This window comes from Lygodium microphyllum, chromosome 17, assembly GCF_053477565.2.
Source record: "Lygodium microphyllum isolate KBCC chromosome 17, Lygodium_microphyllum_v1.1.10, whole genome shotgun sequence".
In the NCBI taxonomy this organism is placed as follows: Eukaryota; Viridiplantae; Streptophyta; class Polypodiopsida; order Schizaeales; family Lygodiaceae; genus Lygodium; species Lygodium microphyllum.
Window position 1 is genome coordinate 76544726 of NC_141151.1, and position 13212 is coordinate 76557937.

The following is a 13212-nucleotide window of genomic DNA, read 5'->3' on the forward strand; positions in this document are numbered from 1 at the left end:
ATATGCACCATGTGGATAAAATGTCTAGTGTAATAATTGGATTCTCCCCTTAGAAGAACCTTCGACCAGGAAAGATGTAGACTAATATCTCAAGCTTGGACCCTAAAGAATACTTGCGAAAAGAGAATTCCAACCTTCTTAATGCCCCATTTCTCACATAGTTCCATATTCCTGTTGAAAATGATATTGAGCATTGTCATTGACCAATGAGCTTTCTATTCCCAGAAACTTGCAAACAACTTGGCCCTTAAGGCTTCGGCTTTGTTGAGCCCTTTCACCATTGAACAACCAATTATTAGTTAAAATTGACAAAAAACATAGATTGAATAAGAAAGAAGATAGAAACAAGAGAGAAGAGAATTTGAGAAAGCATGCATGACATAAGATTGGGTATAATCTTCCCCCATGCATGGGTGAACATCTTCCCCATGCATATATTTATAGTATCCGATTAAGCTTTTTGTGCTCAAAATATTTTGAAAGTATCATTTTTGAGTTTTTACTTTTCCTTTTCTGACACATTAGTAACCTTCCATCTATTTACCACGCATAATGCGACTAGTGTTAAATGCACATGTTACACAATGATTCATAGTGTAACCAGCCTTCCTCCTCGGATAGTGTGGTAAACAACCTGATTAAGCACTATTTACAACAATTAACAAATTCACAAAACTGAAATGCACACTTTACCATATAATCTTGGACATTGGACACCTTGTTGGCCCCAAAACTTACACCCCTTTCGGTATTTATTTAACTTTATTGAAGAAGAAGTCTATGTACAATGGGATTCTCCCAATCCCTTTTGATATTCCAACTCCCCTTACTATCCAAAATGACTAGCAAGTCTTCAATTTGGATTGCCCCTTGATTCGAGCAATCAATTGGTCTTGACCCGCTTTGATGGAGATAAAAAATGCCCGAAATTCAATGATTTGTTGGTTCCTCCACTTGAATAGGCTAAAAACAGCTTAAGCCCTATTGAATCCAAGTCTTGGAGCTTTCAATTTTGGGCAGCTTCCTGAGGTTGCTACTAACCCCTAATTTCTACTATAGATTAGGATTTATAGTAGAGAAATCTGAAATTTCTTAGCCTCTAGTGATTTCAATGCTGTAATCTTTGGAGTAAGGCTATAGAAAGGTTGGGAGATGAGAGAGAATACTGAGGAGAGAGAAAATTCAAACTTTCTTCGCGAAGAACTAAATAAAATCTGTCATTACTGTTGTTGCCCTGTCTCAACAACTTATAGATGCAAAGAACTGAAGAAAATTAGTTATTTACTACTGCTCCTTGTCTCAACACCTTGTAGATACTGTCATCTGTTGTTGATTAGTCTTCTCATATCCCTGACTGCCTCAGAAGATCCTCTAGTGGTTGCAAATCTGACTAGTAGCATCTCCTCCCTCCCTCTTGCAGGTTGAATATACTAAAAATGCCTCTCCAGCCTCTAAAGATATTTTTTAGTCTTGCATGAGCATTTTTGACAAGTGGCAGCCTTCCCAAATGGTTTTTTCAGCATTATTCATAATTAAATATTAACTTTTAGTCTTTAAACACTGAAAATTAATTTAATAATTATTTTAGTGCCTTGAAAAATAATTTGACTGGCCAATAATTAAATTGGCTAGGCAACTTCCATTCCCGAGTGTCTGTGTGCCATCTTTGATTATCGAATTGGTGTTAAGTACCATTAAATGCCACTTCCCTAGTGTTACCAACTGACCTACCCTGCTGCTCCTTGTCTCAACACCTTGTAGATGCTGTCACCTATTGTTGATTGGTCTTCTTCTATCCATGGCTGCCTCAGAAGGTCCTCTAATGGTTGCAAATCAGACTAGTAGCATCTCCTCCCTCTCTCTTATAGGTTGAATACACTAAAAATGCCTCTCCAGTATCTAAAGACATTTTTTAGTCTTGCATGGGCATTTTTGATAAGTGGAAGCCTTCCCAAATGGTTTTTCTAGCATTATCCATAATTAAATATTAATTTTTAGTCTTTAAACATTGAAAATTAATCTAATAATTATTTCAATGCCTTGAAAAATAATCTGACTGGCCAATAATTAAATTGGCTAGGCAACTTCCATTTCCGAGTGTTTGTGTGCCATCTTTGACCATTGGATTAATGCTAGGTACCATTAAACGTCACTTCCCTAGTGTCACACCAACTGACACTTATGGCCAAATGAATGACCTAGACCAGCAACTGGCACCAAATACTACCAAGTACCTGTGCGGCATAACTTATAGCATCTTTTGCCTTTGACATCCTGTGATTTTCTCAAGTCTCGAGCTCATAAATTTACTCTAATTACAGTTAAATCTCACATGTGCAACATTTACTTAACCATGTGATTAAAAATTAATCCACATGTTAAGTGAGGTTTCAAAAATGCATGTTCTCATGACACATAGATCATGCAACAGATAGACAAAATCTACAACAATAAAAATACTCTAAATTTCATAGTGCATTTTGGTAAAATATCATGATAAATACAATTTCATAACATCTCATCAGGGTTAAAAAGCAACTGTTTACAGTTGATAACTCAAAGAAAAGTATGCAAGGGTCAACACATGTTGGTGATGCCTTCTGCGGCGTACTTGCATTGTAAACTAGTGTTGCCTCCTGCGGTGAGTTTGCATTGTAAAGTTCTAATTGGTACTACCTCCTTCGATGAATCTAAAAGGGTAAAGGTCTAACTAGTGCTGCCTCCTACGATGAATCTGCATCGTAAAGTTTCATGGATTTTACACGAAACACTACCTCATGTGGTGAATTTGTGCCTATGTGATATTTAATGTGATTGTGAATGGTAGGCATCTATTAGATTGGCATACGTTTGAGTTAGCATTGATTTGTGAATCAATTGTGATTCCTCTATAGAATGATTTGGATACTTGACTAGATACCTATGGTATTGATTTCTTGTTCTAGTGGTTTTGGTTAGAGTAAAGGATTACTTTAGGAACTAAAATTTCAATATTTTCATCTAACAAAGGAGGGTCATCAACTATAGGAGTAATTTGAGGTGTTACCTTAAATGCTTTCACAAAACTAATGTGAAAAGAATTATTTGCTAGTGACAAGGAACGCTTAATATGAATGTAAATTTTGAAGCTAAATTGAACTTTGGATGTCTTTCATTATTTTATAGTCTTCTAGAATTTAAATAAATAAATAATCATGATAAGATACTCAAGACATATAAACACGTAAGTGGCTAAATTCCTAGATTTTGTTGAAAATTATACTCTAAATAGCAAGTACTAGCAATTCAAAAACTCAATCTCTCAAACCAAGATAAACCATGTAATCTTTTGGCAATGTTTTAACATAGAAACGATTAACTAGCAATACTTATGCTACTTAAAATAACATATGCATAGAAAATAATATTAAATGCAATAATAAACTAGATATTCTATTTTAGTAAAAAATGAAACAAGACATTAAGATTTTCTTGAGAGTAAGAAGACTAATCAATCACAATGTGATTTTTAAACCTGTAGTTTATGGCTTGTTAGAAATCAAATCTGCAAAGTTTTATTTTACGAGGTCCAAATAATAATTTAGATCTTAAGATTATCCTAGGAGTATATTATACACACTCACCTCTTGAAAAACCATTGTCATCCAATATGCTATCTTTAGAATATTTAAAAATAACTGTCCATATGTATTAATAGAGGCATGCCTAGTACTGGCTTTTCTTCATTAGTTATCTTGTAGATAGATTGATAGCTTTTCAAGTTGTGTAGTTAACATAAGTCTTTGTACTAGAAGGGGTTGTGACTTGTCTCCCAATGAATATGGGTGATGGGAGCATGCTTCTTTATAGTTAAGTTACCTTGCAATGTATAGTGGGAACGTCACTTATAGATATAGAGACTTAAGGCGTATTATAAATTATCTTTGCTCAATTAAACTATGTAATCTAAATAATTTGATTGGAACTAACTTAGTGGTCCAAGAGGGCATAAGACATGAATTAATGAACATCTATCCAATATAGGTGTGTATGTTTAAAAATTTATTAGAGGGTCTTAGGAATACATTTAGGAACAATACTAACTTATTCTCAAGTCCAAACAAGGTAAATATTATTAGGAATAAATTTTATTAGAGGGTATTAGGAATAAATTTAGGAATGATACTAACTTATTCTCAAGTCTAAACAAGGTACATATTATTAGACTATTCTCAAATAAGATTCAACACTACACAGTGGTGCTAGAATATAATCTAGATAAATTATTGGTAGGTAATGCAAGTATATGAATCACCTATTTATTGAGAGAGATAACAAAAGTTATAAATGTGGGATTCAAATATCTAAAGATATGAATATGAAAGCATGCAAATTAGACACATAGAACAGAAGTAGATGCAGAATAACTAGGGTTAGGATGATATCTAGTCGCAAAGACAAAGGTGTGCACATGATTTTTATTTGAAAAAACAAGAAATAAAAACACTGCAATACATGAATGTAAAAATCAAATCAATAAGATCATTCAAGTAAAATTTTAATTTAAAAAATCCGTAAGAAGTCACTTATAAAATACAATTCCGAAACGCTTGTTTAATCGTGTGGCACGTGGATGTATGAGAGTGAAGCAAAGGCGCGGGCGGGGACTGCCAAGTGCCAAGCTGGGTGGCGTGGAGGGTGAATGTTGACCGCGGCCATCTCCTCTTCTTCGTCTTGTGGATGGGGATAGAGAGATCCGTGATCGTCCATTCCGTCCTCCCTCCGTCTAGCTTAAAACCACTCGCTCTTTCAAAAACCACTCGGAGGGTGGTTTTCCGACCGTGACTCGCTGTTTGTGTGAGTACAGAAGAAAGTTTGAGCCTTGGGGATAAATACATTCCTTCATACAAAGTAATCCATTCATGTTGAAAGAGACTATTTGTCTTTGTCCAATGAATAAAAGGATGACGCTCGACCGAGAAGATAGTATAGCCCCTTCACCATACAACAACATAAATTTAGAAAATGCGTTGGAGGTGCTAGATCTATATGAGATAGCTCTTGGCTTTAAGATTAATCTTAGAAAATATTGTCTCATCATAGTGTGGAAGGGTTGTTAACAAAGGTATGCTTTACAAGTACCTTGGCTTTTAAAAATATACATATACACATCTAAAAGACATAATCAAAAACATAAAAAAAATTAATGTATTTAAGCATACATTAATATACACACATATATTAAACCAAAAATTGACATACGTATGTATGTATGTATGCATCCAACATAAACATATAACATATATATAGAGACACATTTAATATACATAATCAAAAACGTGAAAATATTAATGCATTTATGCAAGCATTGTGTGTGTGTGTGTGTGTAATGCACATGTTAATATGCATGCATGGATTAACAATTTGATATATACCTATACACTATGAGAGAGAGAGAGAGAGAGAGAGAGAGAGAGAGAGAGAGTAATGGACATGAACCCACTGATAGTTGAAGCGTCAAAGAGGGAATCATAGCGAACGCACATATTATATACATGGACGACGAATGGCCTATACATGAGAGGGAGGGTTGCGTGAGGGGATAGAACATTTGCGAACGCAAGTACCTAGACTTTCAATATTGTGGGCAGCTAGATTTTTGGGAGCATGTGTGGGCGGCGGAAGTATGGCTATGTAGAAGGTCAAAAGGGATGCATGTGTCAGCATGCAACGGTGCGGAAGCGTAGGACTGAGAGAGAACGCAGAGAGAGAAGAGAGAGAAAAAGACAGTGGAAGATGAAGATCTGTTGTATAAAGTGTGCTGAATACAAAGATATATAGATATATACACGGGCGTAGTGCGCTCGACTGCGTGTCTCCACCTCGACGATGCAACTTGCTGTTCACCTCGAAGTCCGCTGCAGTCTGCACTGTCTCCTGTCTGAAATCTGCGAACAGAGACGGAATCTGTGCGTGTCACGGGTCTGTAATCTGCGAGCAGAGAAGTGTAGGAGACTGCCGGAGATGTCGGCTATTTATAGCCAGAATCTGGAAAAAACAGGGCGCCAGAAAATATCATGTCGGCTGCATTAAATGCAGTCGACTGCCTGCACAGGTCGGACTGCCACGTGGCAGTCCGACTGTGTAGTTCGACTGCCTGTCCGACTGCACTGGCCTGTCCTGCCTGGCTGTGATCTCTAACAATCTCTAACACCCCCTCTCAGAGCCGGGGCAGGGCAGAAGCCTGAGGGATCTGGAATGTCTCCGAAGCAGAGCCTGGGGAAGTGCCTTCGTAAACAAATCCGCAAGATTGTCCTCCGTCTTGCAGTACTCCACAGTGATGGTCTCATCTAGAAGCTTTTCTCTGATGAAGTGGTACTGTATCTCTATGTGCTTCGTCCGGGCATGAAAAATAGGGTTCCGTGCCAAGGTAATGCAACTTTCATTGTCACATTGCAGCAAAGTAGGACGAGTCTGGGGGCACCCAAGCTCCTCCAATAATCTCCGAAGCCACACAGCCTCACATGTGGTGGAAGACGCGGCCCGATACTCCGCCTCAGTAGACGAAAGGGCTACCGTGGGCTGCTTCTTGCTACTCCATGAGATAACACTTGCACCCAAGGTAAAACAATAACCTGTAGTAGACCGCCTGTGGTCCACATCACCGGCCCAATCCGAGTCGCTCCAACCTGCAAAAGTACAAGATCTGAACCATCTGTCCCTGCGGGGTAATGAATCCCTAAATCAGACATCCCCCTCAAATACCGAAGTATCCTCTGAGCAGCCTGCCAATGCATCGTCTTAGGTTCACTCATGAACCCTGCCAAGAGCCCAATAGCAAAACAAAGATCAACCCTAGTGTTGAGAAGCCAAATCAAGGACCCAATCAACTGACAATAGCGGGAAGCATCCGCCATAGAAGAAGCTGAATGGGAAGTGGCCTTCCAGTTCGGATCCATAGGAGTAGAAAGGGCCCGACAATCCTCCATCTCAAAAGACACCAAGAGCTCCTGTACATATCTCTGTTGAGAGATGAAAATCCCCCTCTGAGACTGATAAATCTCATGGCCCAAAAAGAAATGGAGTAGACCCAAGTCCGTCATCTCGAACGTCCGATGTAAAGCTGACTTCGTCTCTTGGACCTGGTGTGCATCATCACCTGTGACAATCAAATCATCAACATATAAGACAAAAAGCACACAACCATCCTCGGAAGTGTAAACATAAAGCTGCGGATCGGCCTTGGAACACCGATAACCCAACTGAGATTGGAGGAACGAATCAATCTTCTCGTTCCATGCACGCGGAGCCTGCTTGAGGCCATACAAGGCCTTCTTCAACCTGTAGACTTTCCCATTTGAAGATCCAAAGCCAGGAGGCTGCTCAACATAGATCTCCTCCTTCAAATCACCATTGAGGAAGGTCAAATTTACATCCAACTGGTAAACAGGCCATCTCCTATGGCCAGCCAAAGCAAGAACAACTCTAATGGTCGCCATACGAGCTGTGGGGGCAAATGTATCATGACAGTCAATCCCTGGGCGCTGTGCAAAACCTTTAGCAACAAGGCGAGCCTTGTGCTTATCCAAAGAACCATCGCTAAGGTATTTGGTCTTGAAGACCCACTTGACGCCAATCACCTTCTTATTCGGGGGGCGGGGCACGAGTAACCAAGTGCCATTCCTCTCAATAGCCTCCAACTCGGCTTCCATAGCTTTCTTCCATGGTGCAGACTGTAAAGCCTCCTTCACGGAGGTGGGCTCTCGATCCTGCATAACACGGGTCATCAAACAATAGTTAGAGCATACAAGCTCCGTTGAATGTGCCTGGTGCCGCCGTGACCGCCGCGGACCATCTTGCAATCCCCACTCCTCAGGAACCCCCTCGATCCCTGAATCACAGAGTGTGTCACGGGCCCATTGAGGAGGAGGCCGAACCTCCCCTCGTCTCTCTGCATCAGCAAAAGGCTCTGGAATATCCACCGGTGGTAACTCCACAGGGGTGTCCGGTGGAACAGTAGACTCTGTGTCAGAAACAGAATCATAATCAAAAGGCACGGGCTCCAGTGGAACTGTAGAACTGCATCTTACCCCGACCTGCAATAGAGACTGAAGAGCTATCTCTAATGAGAATCTGCCCACGCGAGGGTCACAACTGGGCAACACCATCTGATGAAGGAGTCATGTGTCGGGAGGCACCACTATCAACGATCCACTCTCGAGCCTGGGGAGCTGTCATCGCAGCATCAGAAGCATTCGGTGAAGCGTCCTCAATGACAGCTAGATGAAGAAATGCAGCTGATGAGGGTGCAGCCACTGCTCCAGAATCCTTGGTGTCCTTCTTGTCTTTGTCAGGGCAATCCTTCTTCCAATGGCCAGTCTTTCCACAAATATGGCATGTGGAGTCTTTGTCCTTGTCCTTCTCCTTGTCCTTCTTGGACTTGTTATCCCCCTTCTTCTTCTTTTGGTCCTTCCCCTTCTTCTGAGAGGCTTGACCTGTTAGCGCCTCCGACTTGGAAGTATTCTGTCCCTTTAACTGTTCTTCTTGGTCCAAGACCATAGGAACCAACTCTTCCCACCGAAGAGTAGACTCTCGTCCCGAAGCAATAAGGGCATAGTAAAATGTACCGAATCGTGGCGGCAATTGGGACAATAGTGTGATCGCCATGTCTTCGGAGGAAATCGGCTTCCCCGCATTCTGAACCTGCATCTGAAGCTGCCCTAGCTTGTTAATGTGCTCTCGCAGCGAAGAAGACTTATTTACGAACAAGGTCCGCATCTGTACCTCCAAAGAAACCTGCTTCATAAGGGTCATCTGATTGTACATCTGATCAAGCTCCAGCCATATCTCCCGAGCCACCGTCAAGTGCTCGATGTGAGCGATCACGGCTGTAGTACATGATAGAAAAAGAAAGGAATGAATCCTGGCATTCAGTTTGTCCCAATGAGACTGAGCCTTGGCCAACTCCGCACGAGCATTGGAAGAGAGTTTGGACTCATCTCTTACCGAGGGCCGGTCGATCTCCTCCTGTACCAGCTCCGCCAAATCATAGGACTCAAGGATGGCCAACATCATGACGCACCAAATGCGGTAGTTGTCGCCGTCGAGCTTCTGATCTGCAGGAAGAGCCGGTAAGACATGCACCTTCCGGTCCATAATCGACTGGAACTCCAAGTCAATCTCTGTAGATATCTTCACCTGTAATGCCTTCACAAACGTAAAAGCAGCCCCCTCTGACTGTGAAAACTCAGCCTGCTAAGGCTCTTCCGCGTCCTGAACCTTCTTCACCCGCCGGAGGCGATGAAAAAGCAAAACCTGCACTTGTAGGCTGAAAACTCAAACTTCCTCCGTGTCAAACAGCAGTAAACAGTAGCAAATCCACCACCTGGACTCCTTTCCTGCGCGCCCACACTCGCTTCACAGCCTTGTTCCAAGGCGCAGCCCTCCTGTCTGCCCTTAAACGCAAAAAACCCAAATTTGTGTCGCGATAGAAACTCCTCTTCAGGTTGATTCTGCACTCAGTCATCCCTCTAACACTGCTCTGATACCATGTCAGAGTGCAGCGATGTGGAAGCGTAGGACTGAGAGAGAGAGAACGCAGAGAGAGAAGAGAGAGAAAGAGACAGTGGAAGATGAAGATCTGCTGCATAAAGTGTGCTGAATACAAAGATATACAGATATATACACGGGCGCAGTGCGCTGGACTGCGTGTCTCCACCTCGACGATGCAACCTGCTATTCACCTCGAAGTCCGCTGCAGTCTGCACTGTCTCCTGTCTGAAATCTGCGAACAGAGACGGAATCTGCGCATGTCACCGGTCTGTAATCTGCGAGCAGAGAAGTGTAGGAGACAGCTGGAGATGTCGGCTATTTATAGCCAGAATCTAGAAAAAACAGGGCGCCAGAAAATATCGTGTCGACTGCATTAAATGCAGCCGACTGCCTGCACAGGTCGGACTGCCACGTGGCAGTCCGACTGTGCAGTCCGACTGCACTGGCCTGTCCTGCCTGGCTGTGATCTCTAACAATCTCTAACATGCCATGTGGCACTCGCATAAAAAAAGGTAGGCGGGAGCGAGCACATGCCACGTGGCATGCCCCGTGAGACCTTCTATTAATACTAAGAAATTATGAAGGCTACCTTCTACTCAACTTCACAATTAGAGTGGCCATGGTAGACTTATTTTTGCTCAAACAAGCTATATGTAAAGCTTCAAGGTGAAAGTAAAACTTGATATGGAAACTGTAGTGTAGTTTTTACTCTCATGTAGCTCAAGGAGAAAATAGTATCTTTAAGGAAATGATTGCAATGGCAAACCCCCTAAGGAGGCAAGTGAAGAGAAAAACATCCTTAGTTTGCATATGTATGGGCTTTGGTATACTCTTATCTTAACAAAACAAGTAGTATGATCACTACACCAAGAAAGATTACGTCGTAAATTTGAGTTATCCTTATCCTATAAACATGTTTTATGTCTTTTTTTACCAATTTTTTATTAAATTATCCACTTATTATTATTATAGGATGCTAACAATGTCTTTTTTAAAAACCTCTCTCTCTCTCTCTCTCTCTCTCTCTCTCTCTCTCTCTCTCTCTCTCTCTCTCTCTCTCTCTCTCTCTCTCTCTCTCTCTCTCTCTCTCTCTCTCTCTCTCTCTCTCTCTCTCTCTCTCTCTCTCAGAGAGCAAGACTCTTGCCCCCTTTAGCTCTTTTTTCACATATTAGTAGATTATATTTTGAATTTCACAACATGGTTGTTACTTTTGGCTAACATTTCAAGCAATAAAAGTATTGTCTTCGATTAGTTAGATTTGCTAAAGCAATCATATGTATTTTATACTTTAAAGTCTAGTCTCAAAATATGATATATTTATATGCATCAAAGGCTAGTCATGAGAAAAAATATCATATTAATAATATTAATATTTTACATTATGCAATCATAAATTTCAAGGTCTAGACTATCTTCAAGTATAGCTTGGACTACATTACCTTACTCAATTTACTGAAAATTTTCATTACTAGTACTATGGAATATATGTGGCTAGGGGGTATCATAAAATTTCTAATAGCAAAGTATTGAGTCTTCCTCACACTCCTCCCTCTCCTCACCCCCCTCCAATCTAGCCTCCCCCCCCCCCCTCCCCCCCCTTGAAACCCCCAACCCCCTCTCTTACTTTTACAATTTGGAAGGGGGGGATTAATGGGGACCTACCCCTAATATAATTTTTGAGAAAACCCCACTCCACTACACCTACATGATTCCATAAGGTACCCATGGTGAACCCCCCAAGGTGTGTGTGTCTCTCTCTCTTTCTAAATGTGAGTAGATGTGGTGTGATTGTAGAGAAGAGAATCAAGGAGCCATAATAGGGGGTGGGTGGATGGGGGTGTGTGTATGTGCAAGCCTCTCTTCAACGCATGGTGCTAGAGAGAGAGAGAGAGAGAGAGAGAGAGAGAGAGAGAGAGAGAGAGAGAGAGAGAGAGAGAGAGAGAGAGAGAGAGAGAGAGAGAGAGAGAGAGAGAGAGAGAGAGAGAGAGAGAGAGAGAGAGAGAGAGAGAGAGAGAGAGAGAGAGAGAGAGAGAGAGAGAGAGATCATCTCTTGATGAATGCATGGAATCGAGAGTAGAGGGGAGAGAGACACAGAGAGGGACTCCCTTGAATGCATACCAATGGCCCATGTGTGTGTGTGCTTTCAAATTCTAAAACTTTGAAGACAACTTATCAAATATCAAGAGAAAGTAGTCTCATACAACATTGCATTTCTACACTATGGTGATAAGCTTATAATGTGAACGTTTGAGATAAAAGAATGGATATTGCATCATATATTATATTACAATCACATGAAATATTCAATACAAAATAAACAATGTCTCTCATATTCAACAAGTAAGTTAGCATTGTAGTACAAAGGAAGGGGAGAGAGAGAGAGAGAGAGAGAGAGAGAGAGAGAGAGAGAGAGAGAGAGAGAGAGAGAGAGAGAGAGAGAGAGAGAGAGAGAGAGAGAGAGAGAGAGAGAGAGAGAGAGAGAGAGAGAGAGAGAGAGAGAGAGAGAGAGAGAGAGAGAGAGAGAGAGAGAGAGAGAGAGAGAGAGAGAGAGAGAGAGAGAGAGAGAGAGAGAGAGAGAGAGAGAGAATGCATATCATTTGCAGCTTGGGAATCACTTGTGGCTTCAATGTAGGATAGCAAGTAGCTTTGGGAGATTTGTGAAGTGCAAGATAGTATAAATTTTGAAATTTCCCAAACATTCAGGACTCACGGTCAAACCTTTGTTTTAATCATAAATTGAACATTATTGCTTCAAATTTTGTACTCAATAGCTCACTAGATTCAATTTTCAAATCACTTTCTAATGATAGGTCATAGGATTTCGAGGTAATTATGGAGATGCTACCTAGATCCCACTTTTTCAAAAATACAAAGATGCGAACCACCATGTGTTTGATATGATGCCGAATAAGGCATGATGATAATGAGTGTAAAAGCAATAATGATGACGCAAAATTTTTCTTAAAAGGGACAAAAATAAATGCATGTGAGTGACCATGTTGACCCCTTGGCATGCACCTCCTAGATGGCTGCCTCTTGGCCATTGAAGACCATGACCACCACCTAGACTTTGTTATTAACTTAGGTAATGACACATTCTCCTTGCCACTCATAAACCATGGCAACTATTGTTGATTTGGTTCCCACAATAGGTAGTTCCTTATATCACTTTTGTGGCCAATCTACAATAGCCTTTGCACACTCCCCCATGCTTAGACACTACTCCTAACTCAATGCCACCTTCTCAAACACCATAGTTGGCACTTGGACCCATTGAATTTGGTTTTAGCCACCTCTTCAAAGAACTACAAATACCACCCTTGGGCTACTAGATTGCTAGTTTGGCTAACTCCCCTCCACATCACCGCCTCATCCCATAATGATCATACAGAGGATCCCTTCCCACTCATAGTTCATGAGCACCCACCTAAAGCTCCATGCTTAGGCACTTACTAGCATAGAGACACACAAGCACTATTTTCCCTTAGCCACCAAGGCATGGATTAGCATTAATGTATGGTAAACATAGCCATAAATACATGTGCACATATATATACACTTAAGGGCTCTCAAGCACAATATTGTCTCATAAAAGAATGACTTATTAGGGTTAGTTCACTATTCACACATCCTAGGTATTGGGGTAAAATGGACACACTAAAACTAGCATGACTTAGGGTG